At 38.8% G+C, this 17,377-nt stretch overlaps 1 protein-coding gene across 18 annotated transcripts in view; it reads right to left on the bottom strand.

Moving 5' to 3' along the window:
• CHL1 (cell adhesion molecule L1 like) overlaps positions 1-17,377 on the bottom strand; it is a 205,805-nt gene that overhangs the window by 146,353 nt on the left and 42,075 nt on the right. For 5 of the 18 annotated variants that reach the window (XM_073901548.1, XM_073901549.1, XM_073901546.1 and 2 more), the window contains one exon: positions 9,484-9,575. The exons of the other annotated variants lie outside the window; for them this stretch is intronic. The gene's annotated coding sequence lies outside the window, so the exon portion shown is untranslated. The remainder of the gene's footprint in view (positions 1-9,483; positions 9,576-17,377) is intronic. 18 annotated transcript variants of the gene reach the window in all.

Raw genomic sequence — 17,377 nt, 5'->3', positions numbered from 1 at the left:
TTTGAAAAGAGACAGAAGGTCTTTGTTTTCCAGAATGACACATTTTTCCCTACAACCCCAAGACTATGTTATTAATCAGAATGTCCTTTGTTAAAAGACCGAGGATCATTCATTCTGAGAGTCAAATAATGAGCATTGACTTTGAGTTTCCCAAATAGCCCCCAAGTCTGAGTATCTCAAAGACAGGAAGTGAGAATTTACCTTGGCAATCTTAATGTATGGCATGTAGTAGGTCCACAACATACATCTGTACCATGCAGAAATGATACAGGACAGGAACATTTTGTTAGTTTGATAGTCTTGCGTTATTAAAGGTGTAAATTGCCAGTAAGTATTCTCATTCTTGTTCCATCGAGCATTGTTTTCAAAACTACTTCTCCCTTTTTATTTCTTCGAAAAACTATACATTCTTACTACTACTGAATTCTTTTTTCTACTGCAATACAAATAGGAGCTCTACAAGTTCATTTTCAGAATGATTCTCAAGGTATAGTAAAGAGTAATAAAGGCAAGGGTTATGAACGGTATCATTTACTGTGTGGGCTTGTTTTAAAAGTGCATAAAGAGATAATTCACTTGTCCTATTCATGTGGCAATGAATTTAGTGCCATTTGAATAGAGTACATAAAAAGACTCATTCAACTCATTTAACTACTAATTGGTTATCCTTATAGTAAAGTCCGTATGACAGAGTTAGAGTAAAGCACCCAAGGGAGAAAAACTAAAATAAAAAACTGTGGGGCATTTTTGCAAGTCTGTCCTAAGACAGTGATAGTGCAGCCTATTGATACTATCTATCTTAGATAAGCTGATTGCTGGAAAGGAACACATAAGAAAAGCTCTTTCTTTTAAAATTATTAGCACTTTGTGTTACCCCCATCTGGCACTGCACATGGATCCATTCAAAAGGTGTACCTTACACATTTGTGTGTAGCTACGAACAAAGTAAAAAATATGTGGCATCATTAAAAGCACTCTTTCAACATCCACTAAGCCAACACAAATGTGGTGCATGTTCTCTATGTTCCAAGAACTGTAAAAATTTAAAAGTAAGATGCAGAAAAGCAAATACATGCATAAATCAAAAATGTAATATAATTCTCATCTTTGAGAAAATGGACTCAATAAACCAATTATGTGAATAAATCTTAGCTAGATAGAAAAACAAATATATGGATATGTGAGTGATTTGGAGAAGTGACAAATGCAAGTTGGAAACAAGGGATCTCTTATGATGTCCTGTGTAGTACATCCTATGATTGGAAGTTTCCAGTAACAAATGAACATTTCCTTTCTCTAACATTATTCTTCCTTAAGAGAAAACAAAATAACAAACAAGAAACTGACACGGTGGTACAAAGAAGTAGCTGGCAAAATTCAGAACCATCATGGTATAAATGAGAAATTTTCAGTTAACTATTCAGCAAGTCTATTACTTTTTTTTTTATTAACTATTCCAAGAGCCATAGCCTCTTAATGCATCAATACCACCCTGGGGATGAGTCTGAATTAGCTCTTTCAGATGGCGAAGAGTTCATTTGATGAATTACCATTAGTCTCAGAGCACTAGAGTGGACAGAAGCAGGTTAATGGAGCAGCTCATTTCTGTTCTAAGGAGCTTAGATGCCAGAGCTTCTGGATTCTGCTTGGGAGCAACTCTGCTTGGGAGTAGCAGAGAAAGCTACAAAAAAAAAAAAAAAACAAAAAAAAAAACTCCAAACTTCCTTCACTTTGCATGGTACTTATATCATCTTCATGTTTCAGCCATTTGGAATTCCAAAGAGACAATCTTTAAATATCTAAATGAGATCATTAAAAAGCTATCACTAAACTTTGACAACTGATAGTAGTTCACCTGGTAGTTGAATGAGTAGTAGAAGGCACCTCCAAAGACCCTAGAATCAAAGGCGGCAAAATGCTCATAGGTGCATTTTGTTTAGCTCGCACAGTGGCTTTTGTGGAGGCTTAAATTAGTTCCCTTCCCCTTCCCTTTCCCTTCATTCCTTTTTTGAAGTTTATTTATTTATTTATTTAAAGCAATCTATACACCCAGTGTGGGGTTTGGACTCATGACAGTGAGATCAAGAGTCGCATGCTCTTCTGACTGAGCCAGCCCAGCACCCCATTAGCTTCCGTTTCTTTCTTTCCTTTTCTTTCTTTCTTCCTTGAGAGAGAGACAGAGACAGAGACAGAGACAGAGAGAGTGCAAGCAGGGGGAGTGGCAGAGGGAGAGAGAGAATCTCAAGCAGTTTCCCCCTTCAGCAAAGAGCCCAAAATAAGGGCTTGATTCCCATGACCCTGAGATCATGACCTGAGCCAAATTCAAGAGTCGGATGCTTAACCAACTAAGCCACCCAGGCACCCCAGCTTCCTTTTCTTAAACATTAGGAGTTTTAACACTAAAATACAGATTTCTGTCCTTTTTATTAAAAATATGTAGAAAGTCTGACAGGACAAGTCCTGCTTTGGCACATGGCAACGATCTTCCAGAGCTGAGCAGAACATTCCAGTTTTAGAAGAGGCTGTTTTCTCCAGTGCTCCAGTCTTCAGCACTCCCTATTGTCTTTTACCTCTCCTGATGCCTCCTTCCTTTGCATTTAAACGTGTGATACCAGCCCCATATCTACCACAGATCTTGGCTGTGAATATACTCAAGCTGTTAAAACCCTAAAACTAAATTACTGACTTAAAGAATTTATTAATAACAAATATTGCTTAATTTCTTATTAAAATACTAAAGATTGAATTAGTCCAATTATTATCATTTTATTGTACTTCACAATTATTATCATTTTATTCAAAATTTATTTCTCCTTATAAATACTATTTAGCTCCTTTATAGCCAACCCTTAACTTTGTGGCTTATATTTTTAAATATTCTATCTGTCATGTTTCAAATTTAACAGATATATTAAAAATCAAAGAGCCATACAGTTTTAAGGCTGGAATGTTTCTTCAATATCATTTAGCTCCAAATCATATATTTTACAAGAAATCAATAAATTTGTGACCTTTTGAGGGCACACAGAGAGTGAATATGAAATTCAAGGATGCAATATGATTTTTTAACCTCAGTTCAAAGCTTAATTTTAGTAGTAACTGGCCTTTCCTATCACATGATGTTTCATGAAGGAAAAATACCATTTTCTGAATATAGCATTCTTCCTCATCTTTCTCTTTCCCTCCTTCCCTCTCCCTTCTCTCCCTCTTTCTTTTCTTTTTCCCTCCCTACTTACTTTCCTCTCCTTCCTCTTTCTCCCTGCTTCGGTTCCTCCTTACTTTCTTCTTTTAAGACCCAATAGTTTACCTGAAGGTAAAAATTATATAAACATCATGCTAAACAGATAGTGTTTCAGTGGACAGCTGCACTGAGCAATTGTGTAGACGATTTTTTCTTCATTATGCTTATATTATGCAATATCAGACTTTCTTTTTGTACAACGATCAAAGGTAAAAACATGGAGGGTGCCCTTGTCCAGCTAGCTGGGAGGCAGAACTAAGTGACCAAACCATTGTGGGATTTAACAACTTAGCTCATCATTCTGATGATTCTCATTTACTTCTGAAAAACAAATTAAGTATAATTAATTTAATAAGTAAAAAACAGGGCAGACAGAAAGGCTTCTCAAACTGTCTCAAACTCAAAAACCAGACTAACTTCCAATAAACTGGTGGTTGCCGAGCTGCCGATGTCTCATAGAAAAATCTGAGAAGAATAACTTAATTTAAAAACCATTTTGGCTTTCCTAATCTTATTTGTTTCTTATTGCTCTTCTCCCTTATTTTATTAGTAATGAAGTTTATAGGAAAATAAGAATTTCTTCTTCCATGGAAAGGCTTTATGCAGATTTTTTTCATCCCACTATGCATTGGATTTCTGAGATCAGCATTCTGAATGTTTCACAAACGACAGCCCAGCTGTGTCAGTAAGGTGACTTTTTAAAATGATCTACCTGGGACTTGTTTGGTAAGCTACAGTAGTCAGCTAGTACCCACGTATGTACAGATCTTTGCTGTCATCCTGGCAATGGAATGGGATTTAGGAAGTGGGAGTGAATGCTCAAGCTATGGTGGCATCATAGTCAAAACAGGATTTTACTATAAGTTCCTTCCATCTCTTTAAAAAACAGACCTACGTTATAGCAAATGTTATGGTTTGGGAGGTAGTGATCCTCAAGTGGTCAGTAATATGCAAAGGCCTTAAAATTAAAGATCTAAATGGTCATATACTAATAATGCCTTGATACAGACATGTCTTCTTTTAAGAATGTAAAGGTAGATGGCCATTTTTCAATATTTCAAAAATGTGCTTTTTATACTTTGTTTTTGGTTTTGGTGTGCTGAATGTTGTGTGCACTTACGCAAAAACAGCCATGCTAAAATTTTAGCATACAATGAATCCTTACAGTCCTGGGCCCCACTGTCAGAAATTCTAATTCAGCAGGTACAGTGGGGGGTCCAGGAATCTGCATATGTAATTAACATCCCAAATCATTCTTTTACTTATTTATTCAGTTATTCACTTAACAGACTTTGTGACAAATATTATGCTGTGTTAAGTCTTACAGATACAGTGGTGAAAAAACAAAGTCCCTGCTTTTATAAGTTGTTTTAATCCATAAATAAAAATACATAAAATGTAGGTAGTGATAAGAGCTAGGAATGGAAATCTAATAGGGGAGAACAATGGCAAGCAAAGGTGGATGAGAGACCGTGCGGGGTGGGGGATGGGTTTGGATTCAGGCAGGGCCTCTTGGATAAGATGCTGCTGATGTAAGTGACTCAGAGACCAAACCTGGAGAAATACACCCTTTAAACAGGCTAAGGAAAAATATAATCTGTGCCAAGCTCGAACTTGGTGTCAGATATTTCATGTTTTCAAATTTCCCACTTCTCTTGGTACTTACCAGTTCGCTCCTATGTCCCTGCAATTCCTACCCCCAACCCCTCCCCGCCCCCCACCACACACACAACACAAATCACACATATTTTTATTAGAAAGCTGTTGCCAAACGCTTAAAATAAAGGTTTGGCATAACTGTAGTATGAAAAAGAAAGAGTTTGTTAATAAACCATGTGATGAAATTGCCCAAAAGTTGGTAATCCTAGGTAAAAGAAGCATGGTACCCTAGAGTACAGGATGTGATTGTTACACTTTATTTTATTCCACTCAGGAAATCCCTCATAAGTTATATCCAGGTCTAAGTGCTTAGATTTAAAATTGATTCAGACCAAGTGAGCTTATTCAGAGGCAAGCTCCCAAGATGGGAGGAGGGATTAGCACTGTCTCATGGAAAGAAAAGTTGAAAGAGCTAGGGATGTTTCTGTCTTCCTGGAAAACAGATGACACAAGTGAGACATAAAACCTCTCTCCAAACATCTGAAGGTCATAGGGAAAGGATGAGATTTTGTTGTCTGTGGTCCCCCAAGGCAGCAGTGAGAGAAACAGATGCAAATTCCTAACCCCAGGTTTGCAATTATACAAACATGGACTCAAAAGCCTCAAGCGGAAGGCCCCCTTATTAGAGAAGAAGCAGAGGCTGGTGACCACACACTGGGTGGCAATGCAAAGGTCTTCAAGACCCAAAAGCACGGTGGCATTAAAAGACCACGGAGGTCTGCTAAGAGAACCTGTGACGCACGATTCATGTTCTGTGACTCATAACAGCATGACTGCTTGCTCCCATGAAACAATACTCACTCTCACTCTCCCAGGCCTCTCGAATCAGAAGTGACGTTGGTGCTGTCTGGACAGTCAGCCACGTGGGAAGAAGGGAACATGACCAGAGGCAGGTGGCCTTTCCAAGGGCCCTGCGTGGCCTTTCGGCGTTTGCTCCCTCCTGGGGGGCTGCCCTTTTTCTAGCAGCCCTAGTCATCTCCCAAGCGGCCCCCACCGATCTGTTCACACCCCCCCAGGACAAGCTGCCTCTTTCAGAGCCACCAGACAGGGTGTTCCCCAAGATTCTATCTTTTTCAAGATGAGATGTCAGAATTATTGAAATCAACAACTTCAGTGTTTCTCAATCCCTTCAAATGATATGTTCATGATGTGTTTTGTAAGCATGCATTACTTGAGTGTATTTTTAATTGGCTTTCCTATTTAAATTAAAATCTTACAATAATGTGATCTCTCACAACTATAAATGGGAAATCAGCATCATTTTACATGAAAATAAACACAATGAAACCTAACCAGTTAAGTTCTAAAGAGACATTGTGACCAGCAGACTCCTGGATTTTGAGGTCTGGACTCCTTTTATGAAAAAGAGATGGAGGAAAGTGTTAAAAATGTATAAAATCATGCTAGCACAAAACTAGCCTTTGACTTAACCTGAAGTACCAGGAAAAAAAAAATTAAAGAAACAAATGTTTGCTTTACATTAAGTCTATTATTTAATTATATTTAATCTTAGATTACCTCTGATCACCTTATATCCTATCAGTGGTACCTATCCCATAATTTGGGATATACTGAACTGATAAAGCTAATATCCCCATCTTAGGAATGACATGAAGCCTCAAGGCACTGAAGTTACCCAGGTGGGCAAAACTTCAAGGAAAAATAAACTAGAACATGGCAGGCACCACGGAAAACCCACAGAGACATCTTTTTTTTTTTTTTAAGATTTTATTTATTTATTTGACCGAGAGAGACACAGCGAGAGAGGGAACACAAGCAGGGGGAGTGGGAGAGGGAGAAGCAGGCTTCCTGCGGAGCAGGGAGCCCCATGCAGGGCTCCATCCCAGGACCCTGGGATCATGAACTGAGCCGAAGGGAGACGCTTAACGACTGAGCCACCCAGGCGCCTCTCCACAGAGACATCTTTAGTCACCTACATATTAGGCCCCCCTTGAACTGGAATTTCCATGTAAGTGCTACCACAGAGACAGGCAGGACTCGCTTCTGGCTCCTAATGCAGTTCCCATTCACCTAGATTCCAGGGCAGCAATACAAGGTTGCCCAGTTCAAACAGTTCACTCGTTCAATCATCCAAAAAAATATGCCCAGTAATGACTGTGTACCATGTACTGCTCTAGATACTGGAAACACAAAACCAAAAAAAAAAAAACAGACAAGGTTCCTGCCCTTACCTCCATATTTACATTGGATCATGGGGGCAAGAGAACTAGTACAAGTAAGCCAGGGTTTCTCAACCTGAGCATGATGGACATTTTGGGAAGGATAATTCCTTTTTTTGTAAGAGGCTGTCCTGTGCACTGAAAACAGGACCCTACTCTCTAGATTATCAGTAGCAACAGTCCCATTCCCCCCCCCCCAATTGTGACAACCAAAAATGTTCTCTAGATATTACTGAATGTCCCCTGAAGGACGAAATTGCCCTTGGTTGAAAACCACTGCTCTGAGGCCTTCTTCCCTACATCCAAAGCAAGAGTGCTGCACTGTGTAGCTCGAAGGAGTAACATTCACTGTAATTCTGTGTGAAGTTATCCCTCAGAGCTGTGCAACTGTACATCACTCAAAAGCAGCGGCTCTGGGCGCCTGGGTGGCTCAGTTGGTTAAGCGACTGCCTTCGGCTCGGGTCATGATCCTGGAGTCCCGGGATCGAGTCCCACATCGGGCTCCCTGCTCAGCAGGGAGTCTGCTTCTCCCTCTGACCCTCTTCCCTCTCGTGCTATCTCTCATTCTCTCTCTCTCTCTCAAATAAAAAAAAAAAATTTTTAAAAAAAAAAAAAAAGCAGCGGCTCTGCTTTACTGTGCTGTGGGTGGAATTACATGCTCTGATGGTGAGATACATTGATTTGAAAGTTTAATAAAAAACTAGGATAGAGAATACCTATCAAATTTCTGGTGCATTTTTAAATTGCGTTCATGAATACTGCTTCTTTTTTTGTCTTTTCTTCTCTCTGTCATGCACACACAGACACATACAGAGGTCTGGAACCCTCTTACTTTGTTTAGCATGCCTTTACTTCTAAGTAGCAGCCCAAAGAAAGCAATGAGGCAAAAGCACCATTGATGACTGGTTGCTGTATAATTCTAGAGAGTTTACCCTTCTTCTGGAAATGAGAACATGAATCTCAGGAATTTTGAAAGTTGTGTGTGAGTAGACAAAGGAAGAAATATCCTTGATCCACAGACACCTTCTTTTTAGACATTAGAACAGAGTAATGCTTCTCACCCCTGGCAGTCCAAAAAATCACAGGTATAAGTTGAAAAGATCAACCACTACCACCATCACCACCACCACCACCACAAAATAGCTATCTGGGCTCCAGCTAGAGTTTTAGAAGATCTTCCCAGAGAACCTTAGATCTAAAAAGTGCCACAGGTAATTATTATTACAGGCAGTCAAAGGTGAGAACTATTGTTCTAAGTTGTCAAGAAACACTGGGGAAAAATTATGCAGGAAAATAAGGCCTGCAGCACATGTATGATCCATTTATCTCTGCATCTTCCAGATTGCAGATACCACGCTGCACCCGCCACACATTGATACTTGCCCCAAATAAGTGAAAACCCTTAGCATTTAGACTTCTTCCAGACAGGATACCAAGATAGTTTGGGGGGTGTGTGTGTGTATGCACATGCACGCACACACACACACACACACACACACACCCCAGCAGTTACCAAACACAAAGACGGTATGGTACTCATCTGTGCCCTGTGACCTAGAAGTCACTGAATTCCAAGGGTCACTTGACTGACCCCACACTGTAAATCAACGTGGTATAAACCATGATCACTGAAAATGTCTGAAAAGGTTTTCATAATCACACGAAACTCTAGGAAGTCTTCCCTCTTGCCTTTGAATCATAACAACTGGAACTCTAGTCTTTTCAGTGGATAAAAAATTTTTAAACGATACACAATTAACTAAGTCACAACAAGTAGCTCAAAACATCATTTTTCCCAGAAAACAACTGCTTTTTGAGACTGTAATTATAGTAGGAAGCCAGTGAGAAGGTTAAGAATGAAAGGGTCTATGAATAGCATTCTGAAAGGAAAAAATAAATTCTAGTAAAATTTCATAGGGCAGAAATGGGCCCCAAAGGGCAGACCCATTATAGCTAGAGACAGCAGTAGGCAGATCCTGGTGCATGAGCAGAAAGAAGGGCAGAATCAATTAAAAATACAAGTCTAACTTCTTGGCATGGTTTACAGAGCCCTGCATGGTCTTCTCAAGCCTCTTTCCTTCCAGCTCCCTGTGTTCCAGTTACAGTTGTCATCTTCAAGACCCTAGAGAAGGCCTAGCCCTTCCTCCACTCAGACTTCAGAGCTCAACTTCTCCCAGCTCTGACAGCTCTCAGCCCACTTTCTGTCCTCAGAGAGGCCTCCTCATGAGCTGGGGCAGGGATCTTCTCAAGTCACCACAGCACACTGCTTTCCCTGAGAAGCAGACTCTGGTCTATTAATGAGGGAGTGGAGATCAAAGCATGGGGAAAGGATAGGAAGAAGGTGAACTGGACAAAAGGGAGAAGTGAAGTGGTAATACAGTGTCAGGAGAGGTCTCAGCCTACCTTACAGGGAGTTCTGGGGTGGGCATGATCCTTAGAGCTGTCCTGAGTTGGGCCTTTATCCCTCCGATATCAGGCCTTAGATGTGGGTTGCCCTGGAAAGGAGACATGACCTTGAGCAAGGGAGTACTCTTCAGTGGAGGCAACCTAATGGGTTGGGAAGTGACATGTGAGGGCTGATTGCTGACAGCACTCCATGCAGGATAGGGAGCAACTGATCCTCAAAGGCTGATCGGGACAGGACATTACAGAATCCACCACTGTGACTTTACCTCACTATCCCTCCATTTTCTCATTTGTAAAATGGGGATGATACTAACAGTCTTAAAAGGTGTACAATATCTAACATGATGACTGGCTCAATGTAAAGTTCTCAATAAATGTTAAATTTGCATCTATACCTAATCTATTCAAGAAAGGATATAGATGTATATCCTTTGATCAGAGAGCACTTTGTTTTTAAAGACTATACCTTCCTTTCTCCCTTCATCCATTCACTCACCCAATATTTACTGAGTGCCTACTAGGTGGTAGGGATTTTCTAATACCTGAGGAAAAGTGTTACTAGTTCTTGTCCAAATAGAGCTTACATTTTAGTAAAGGAAAGGGAAAAATAAGCATGTAAATAAATAAGTAATAAGACACTGTTGGGAGTATTAAATGTTAACTGAAGGATGAAGAAATGTGTTTCTTAAGATACTATATTATTGGATTCCATTAGTGGGTCACAAAAATCCAAAACAAACTTAATTAAGAGGAATTTATTGGCCTACAAAAACTAGAGAAAAGGCAGAGGGAGAACCAGCCCCAGGGAACTCTGGATTCTGGAGCCCAAACACCATCAATGCCATCTTGCTTTACTGTTGTTTCTGTCTTGCTTGTTTGCAGCATCATTTGCTGTGACCAGCCTCTTATTCCAGCTTGAGTTTAATAAATCCCCAGCGAAGAACTTGTTATGACCACATTTGCATTACCTGTCCCACCTCCAGAACTATGGTGTTATGGGAACATGACTGTTTCAAAATTTGGTATCTATACACCCTTACGGCTAGGGCAATAAAAGTAACGTTAGTAATAACTACGGAGCTTTTACCATGTATAAAATGTAATACAGTTAAATAATTTATCTATTAAAAACAAACTCTAAGTACTATCATCTCCTCTTTAGTGATGAAAAAACTAAGGCTCGAGGTGATTAACTTGCAAGAGCACACACATGAACAGTATGTACTGAAGGTCAAATTCAAGCCCACTTAAATCAGATCTCCAAACCACACACTCATAACTACTAGATAATTAGGCCATACTAATGGTGGTTACTATATAGTTATATCATAATAAGTATAATTATTTCATTACCTTAATTAATCCATGCTAATCGGTCTTCCATCCAACATGAAGGCATGATAATTGGGTACTCACAAATGAAAAGCATATCCATACAGGGGCTGACTAAATGGGGAATATTGTAAGAAAAAATAGCAAGGGAAATCAATGTGAAATACTATTTAATGCTACAATCCTTGAGACCAATTAGATAATGATTGACCAATTTAACCAGATCTAATTCATGTCGAGGTTTGCATGCTTCCATTCAGTTGAGTGGGATCTAGAGTACATTTGAAAATCAGTGAGGCACAGTGAAGTGTGTACTAGTCCAAAAGTTGGGAGGCAGAAAATGTAATTCCAATTAAATACGCAGTTGACCTTGAATGGGTCAACATCTCAGTAACTAACCTATAATGTAGAGATAGTAGCACCTGGGCTACCTAGTTAATGCATTTAATATGTATCCCTTAAGGGTAAAGATAAACATGAAAGCATTTAGACTGTTTATCAAGCAAAACATAGCAGTGAGGTTTTAAAATACCAAATAGAAAAAAAAAACACGTATCTGTATTCTTTCTTATATCTGTGATGCTAGAGAAAAGATTAAATGTTTAACAAAATATGGTCAAAAGTAAACTTTGTAAAGCTGAAACAACTGTAATTTAAGTGAAGCATAAAGATGCCCCAATCAAACCAAATATTTACACATTTAAATAACTAACAAGGTATAAAATAAATAATTTTCCCTTTCCTAGATTTAGAAATCTTATAAAATTTTATTTTGACCAAAATAACTTTAGAAGTATTCTTATGTATTTAATAAGAGAAAAAGAAAACACTTTACTAGTGGTCTTTCTAGATGTAATAGTTGAAAACTTTGGCTTGAAGGCTCATTTTTTATCATTTTATTTTATGGTCCTTAGATTTCAATTTCCAACTGAGCTTGATATTTTTAGTTGGAAAACTAAATTCATTTTAAATAGGACTGTAAAAATGTGACAATTACAAAGGGAATGATTTGAGAAACCAGCCATAATGGCAAATTAAATGTCCCACCGAAACACTTTAAAGGCCTTTTAGCAGAAGAAATGTGTGCTATAACATTTAATCTAAGATAATAGAAACTTCTAAAGTGTGGATTAAAGAAATGTAAGTAAAGTTGCTAAGAAGTGGAATTGTGGTTTTTTTTCCAAGTCCACTTCTCCTATACAAATTAAAACCACAATGAGATACCACCTCACACCAGTCAGAATGGCTAAAATTAACAAGTCAGGAAACGACAGATGTTGGCGGGGATGCGGAGAAAGGGGAACCCTCCTACACTGTTGGTGGGAATGCAAGCTGGTGCAACCACTCTGGAAAACAGTATGGAGGTTCCTCAAAAAGTTGAAAATAGAGCTACCATACGATCCAGCAATTGCACTACTGGGTATTTACCCCAAAGATACAGATGTAGGGCTCCGAAGGGGCACCTGGACCCCACTGTTTACAGCAGCAGTACATGCTGTACTAAGAAAGGGAGATTATATTGCACAGGATGCTTAGGATGCTTTGATGCATTTCTTCTTTCCCCTTCCTTCTCCTGCTTTCTCTTGCCTCTTTGCAGAGAGTGTGGTGGTGGATGTAAAAGCATTAATCTTTGATCTTTGTGCATGAGGCTTTCTTCCACTGTAGGACCAATTTATGACAGACTAAATTAGCCTTTGATCAGAAGCCTTGATTTACTTCTTAATTCTCCGCTTCATCACTAGGCTCTGAAATGTGTCTGCTCCCGCTGCCCTCCCCAGTTCAGTTGGTGATAGCAGTGATAAATTTCAATGGTTTGTTTCTTCTCTGAGGCCTCAAATATTTGCACATGTGTGCAGTTCAATAAAAAGTGCTGTTTAGGGAAGATGCCTATGATTTGTGTCAATGTTATACATGATATCTTTCCCCAACATGAATTGCCTTAGGGCAAAAACGGCATTTTGTTGAGAAAACACAATTTTCTCTCCTCAGTGGATTTCACTGTAAGTCATTTGTTTGGTTGTGCTACATAATTTCATGGATATTTTATTTGTGCAGTGTGTCATGTTGCTACTTGAAAACTCCTTTTAAATAACAATATAAGATCCAAAGTGTCCACTTATTAAAAAGATCACGCAAGTTTTCCTGGGTTTCAGTGTCTCTTTGTCTGGAATATTTTAATGGTCACTTCACTTCAGTCTTCCCTCTGTAATGAAATAGTAACTATTTTCCTACTGATAAAGGACTCTGCCTTCTGAAATTACCAAGAAAGAAAAAATAAATTTAAAAATTAGGAAATGGTTGTAAGACTGAACACAACCCCATCAAAATAAACCTGCAGTTACAACAAAAACCTTCAAAACGATCACAGACCTGAGCTTACAAACAGAATTTTCCACACACTGCTCATTCTACGATCATTGGATTTTGAGATGCCATTTCCCTAGTGACTTAAAATCTTCCTATAGCATTTTAACAGCATTATCTATATATCCTAGCTTCCCTTTGGAGCCCTCACTGAGTTTTCATCCCTTGGAGATCACATTTATTTGTGTACATGATTTGAGTGAAAGCAAATCCAATAAGACTCCAGTTGAAACAAACGTATTTTTGGCACCTCAATACCGAAATTATGTATGCAAATTGGAGGTAGTCCAAAGAACAGCCAAGAGAATGATGAAGGGAATGGAGTGCTTGGCTAAGGAAGAAATGTAAGGCTTCTAAATGTCCCAGAGTGGGTAAACAACAATAAAGGAACATAACAGCTCATAAATATTTAAAAGGTGTAAACATCAAATATGGATAGGGATGATTAATTCTGGACAAGGGCACGGAGTTAGTTCTGATTATATCATCGAAAAGAAAGGGGAAAAAAAAGAAAAGAAAGAGGAAACTGTTTAGTATCATCATTTTGAAACATGAAACATTAATTATTTATGCAAAATATTCTAGCATCTAATGGAATCTTATCACTTTTGAATATAGATGCTGAAAAATTAACACTTAATTATGCAAAAGAAGAGAACTTCTTTCTGAAGAAGTCAACTTTACTTATTTTCCACTTAGGTTTTCTTTTTTTTAAGATATAATTAATTAATTACTTTGAGAGAGTGTGAGTGGGGGGAGGAGGAGAGGGAGAGAGAGGATCTCAGTCACACTCAGGCGCCTGAATTGGGGCTTGATCTCATGACCCTGAGATCATGACCTGTGTAGAAATCAAGAGTCAGATGCTTAACCAACTAAACCGCACAGGAGCCCCACCACTTAGGCTTTCTTGAGAGAGATTTCCATTTTGCAGAATACTCATTTGACAATACCTCATGCTTCTACTTCCTAGTGGTCCTGAAGTGGATTAGCCATATGTCAATGGTGAGACCAGGTCCCACTTAGCCAGGTAGGGAAATGAGAGAGAGGAAAGTTAAGGGAACATTAAAATTTATCAGAAATCAAGTTTGAGACTAGAAACTGCTAAGAAGATTGTCTAGATTACAGAATCTAGAAAAGCAATCCTGGAATTTAGCATAGAAGGTGCCCAAGGCAGCCACATGCAGAAGAATGAAACTGGACAATTTCCTTACACCATACACAGAAATAAACTCAAAATGGATGAAAGACCTAAACATGAGACAGGAATCCATCAAAATCCTAGAAGAGGCAGCAACCTCTTTGACCTCAGCCACAGCAACTTCTGGCTAGACACAACAGAAACAAAAGTAAAAATGAGCTAGTATGACTTCATTAAGATAAAAAGCTTTTGCACAGTGAGGAAACAGTTGACAAAACCAATAGACAACCAACAGAAAGGGAGAAGATATTTGTAAATGTGTTATCAGATAAAGGGTTAGCATCCAAAATCTATAAAGAATTTATCAAACTCAACACCCAAAGGGCAAATAATCCAGTCAAGAAATGGACATGACACAGACAAACATTTCTCCAAAGAAGACATCCAAATGGAGAACAGACACATGAAAAAATGTTCAACATCACTCGGCATCAGGGAAACACTAATCAAAACCACAATAAGATACCACCTCACACTAGTCAGAATGGCTAAAATTAACAAGACAGAAAACAATTAATGTTGGTGAGGATGCAGAGAAAGGGGAACCCTCCTATACTGTTGGTGGGAATGCAAGCCGGTGCAGCCACTCTGGAAAACAGTATGGAGGTTCCTCAAAAAGTTAAACATAGAGCTACCCTGTGACCCAGCAATTGCACTACTAGGTATTTACCCCAAAGATATAAATGTAGTGAACCAAAAGAGCACCTGCACCCCAATGTTTATAGCAGCAATGTCCACAATAGCCGAACTATGGAAAGAGCCCAGCTGTCCATCAACAGATGAATGGATAAAGAAGTGGTATATGTGGCATACCATATAAGTGGTATACACACACACACACACACACACACACACACACACACACACACACACAATGGAATACTGCTCAGCCTTCAAAAAAAATGAAATCTTGGCATTTGCAATGATGTGGATGGAACTAGAGGGTATTATGCCAAGCGAAATAAGTCAATCAGAGAAGGACAATTATCATATGATTTCACTCATATGTAGAATTTAAGAAACAAAACAGGATCATAGAGGAAGGGAGGGAACAATAAAACAAGACAAAATCAGAGACGGAGACAAACCATAAGAGACTCTTAACTATAGGAAACAAACTGAGGGCTGCTGGAGGGGAGAGGGGTAGGGGAATAGGGTTACTGGGTGATGGGCATTAAGGAGGGCACGTGATGAAATGAGCACTGGGTATTATGTACAACTGATGAATCACTGGACTCTACCTCTGAAACTAATAATACATATATGTTAATTAAGTGAATGTAAATAAAATAAAATGTAAAAAATAAAACTTCCTTAAAAAGAAACTGAAAAAAAAAAAAAAGAAGGTGTCCCAGGAGCAATCAATCTATCAGGATAATGTTCCCCTCCCTTCATTCTTCCTTTCCTTTCTTTCTGCCCCCATCTTTATAAAGCATCTAGTATGTGCTAGGTTCAACCCTCAGGGTTAACAAAGCAAATATGTATTTGAACTGGACATTGCTCTCAAAGACATATTCATAAGACAAACAGTTAATTGCAATTGAATTGAGGACATATAAACACAATTAAAACAAGACAGAGGTAGGATCAGCCAAGTAAGTTGCCTTTGTGCAGGGTAATAGGGTTCTCCAGAGAAATACAACAAACAGGATATTCAGATAGATAGATATAAAGAAATTTACTATATATAGGAGTTGGCTCACATGACATGGAAGCTGAGAAATCCCCAGGATTTGCTGTCTACAAGCTGGAGAACAAGCAAAGCCCGTGGTGCAATTCAGTATGATTCCAAAGGCTCAAGAACCAAGATGGGACAGAAGATGGGTATCCCAGGTCAAACAGAGAACAAATTCATACTTCTTCTGCCTTTTTGTTCTATTCAGGTCCTCAATGAATTGGATGATGCCCACTCAAACTGGTGAGGGAGATCTGCTTTATTCAGTCTACAATTCAAATGCTAATGTCCTGCAGAAACAGACTCACAGACACACCCAGAAATAATGTTTTACCAGCTGTCTGGGCATCCCTTAGCCCCCGTCAAGCTGACAGAAAATTCATCACCATATGCAGTAAATACAGCACATTGCACTGAGAACATTTCAAAAACGAAAGGTTGTTATATCTTGTCCTCTCTAGAGTATAGGAGCCAAGCCCTGACATAACTAAACATGAGTGGTGTCTGACAGTAGATCTGGATGTCACTGGGAAATAATCAACACCTTTATGAAAACTTCATAGGCCAGCAAGGGGAGGCAGCTATAATCTTCTCTCACATAATAGCACTTTGCTAAGACAAATTAAAACACTACTCTCTCTTACCTCCTAGGGCATGCAGCCCAGTCTCTGATATAATAGAACCCACCGGAGCCCATAAATCAGTGGGAGGGGCAGGGTGTAGAGATAAGCACCATCAACCAGTCTCAGCAGGTGACCCAAGTTGACACACCATATTTAACAAAGCCCATATTTTTTGAGTGACCTTCTGTTACAAAAATATAGTCTCTGTCATTCAACTACTTAAGCTTTCTGTTAAGATGTATGGGTAATATCTTTGGATAAATTATACATAGATATGATTACAATTGAAATGTATAGGTGAACTTATATCAATCTGCTATGCACAAACTCAAACTCATAAAATTTCTAACACTTAAATTGTAGATTGTGCTGTGAACAAGTTCAGATAAATCTGGGTGTTGAAAAACAGCAAAAAGCAAAATTAGTATTCATATATTACAGTCTAATCAGAACCTTGGGAATCATTTCACTCTTTTTTCTTTTTTTTAAATTTGAGAGGCTCTTTGGAAGGGAAGGGGAGACTCCAAATGAAAATTTTTCAAAAGAAAATTGATGCTTGAATGTGTGTGTGTGTGGGGGGGGTAATATCCAAGGACTAGGATTCCATAAACGCTTCCTGGAAGACACAAAAGCTGAATTTCTCAAGCACCACAATGAAAACTGATGGCAAGAGAACTGATTTTGTAGAACTAAGTAATA

The sequence above is a fragment of the Callorhinus ursinus genome, unplaced genomic scaffold, assembly GCF_003265705.2.
Source record: "Callorhinus ursinus isolate GAN/ISIS: 27379988/994484 unplaced genomic scaffold, GSC_fseal_2.0 scaffold15, whole genome shotgun sequence".
In the NCBI taxonomy this organism is placed as follows: domain Eukaryota; kingdom Metazoa; phylum Chordata; class Mammalia; order Carnivora; family Otariidae; genus Callorhinus; species Callorhinus ursinus.
The sequence above is the reverse complement of the archived record's forward strand: the minus strand, read 5'-3'. Positions and strand labels throughout refer to the sequence as shown.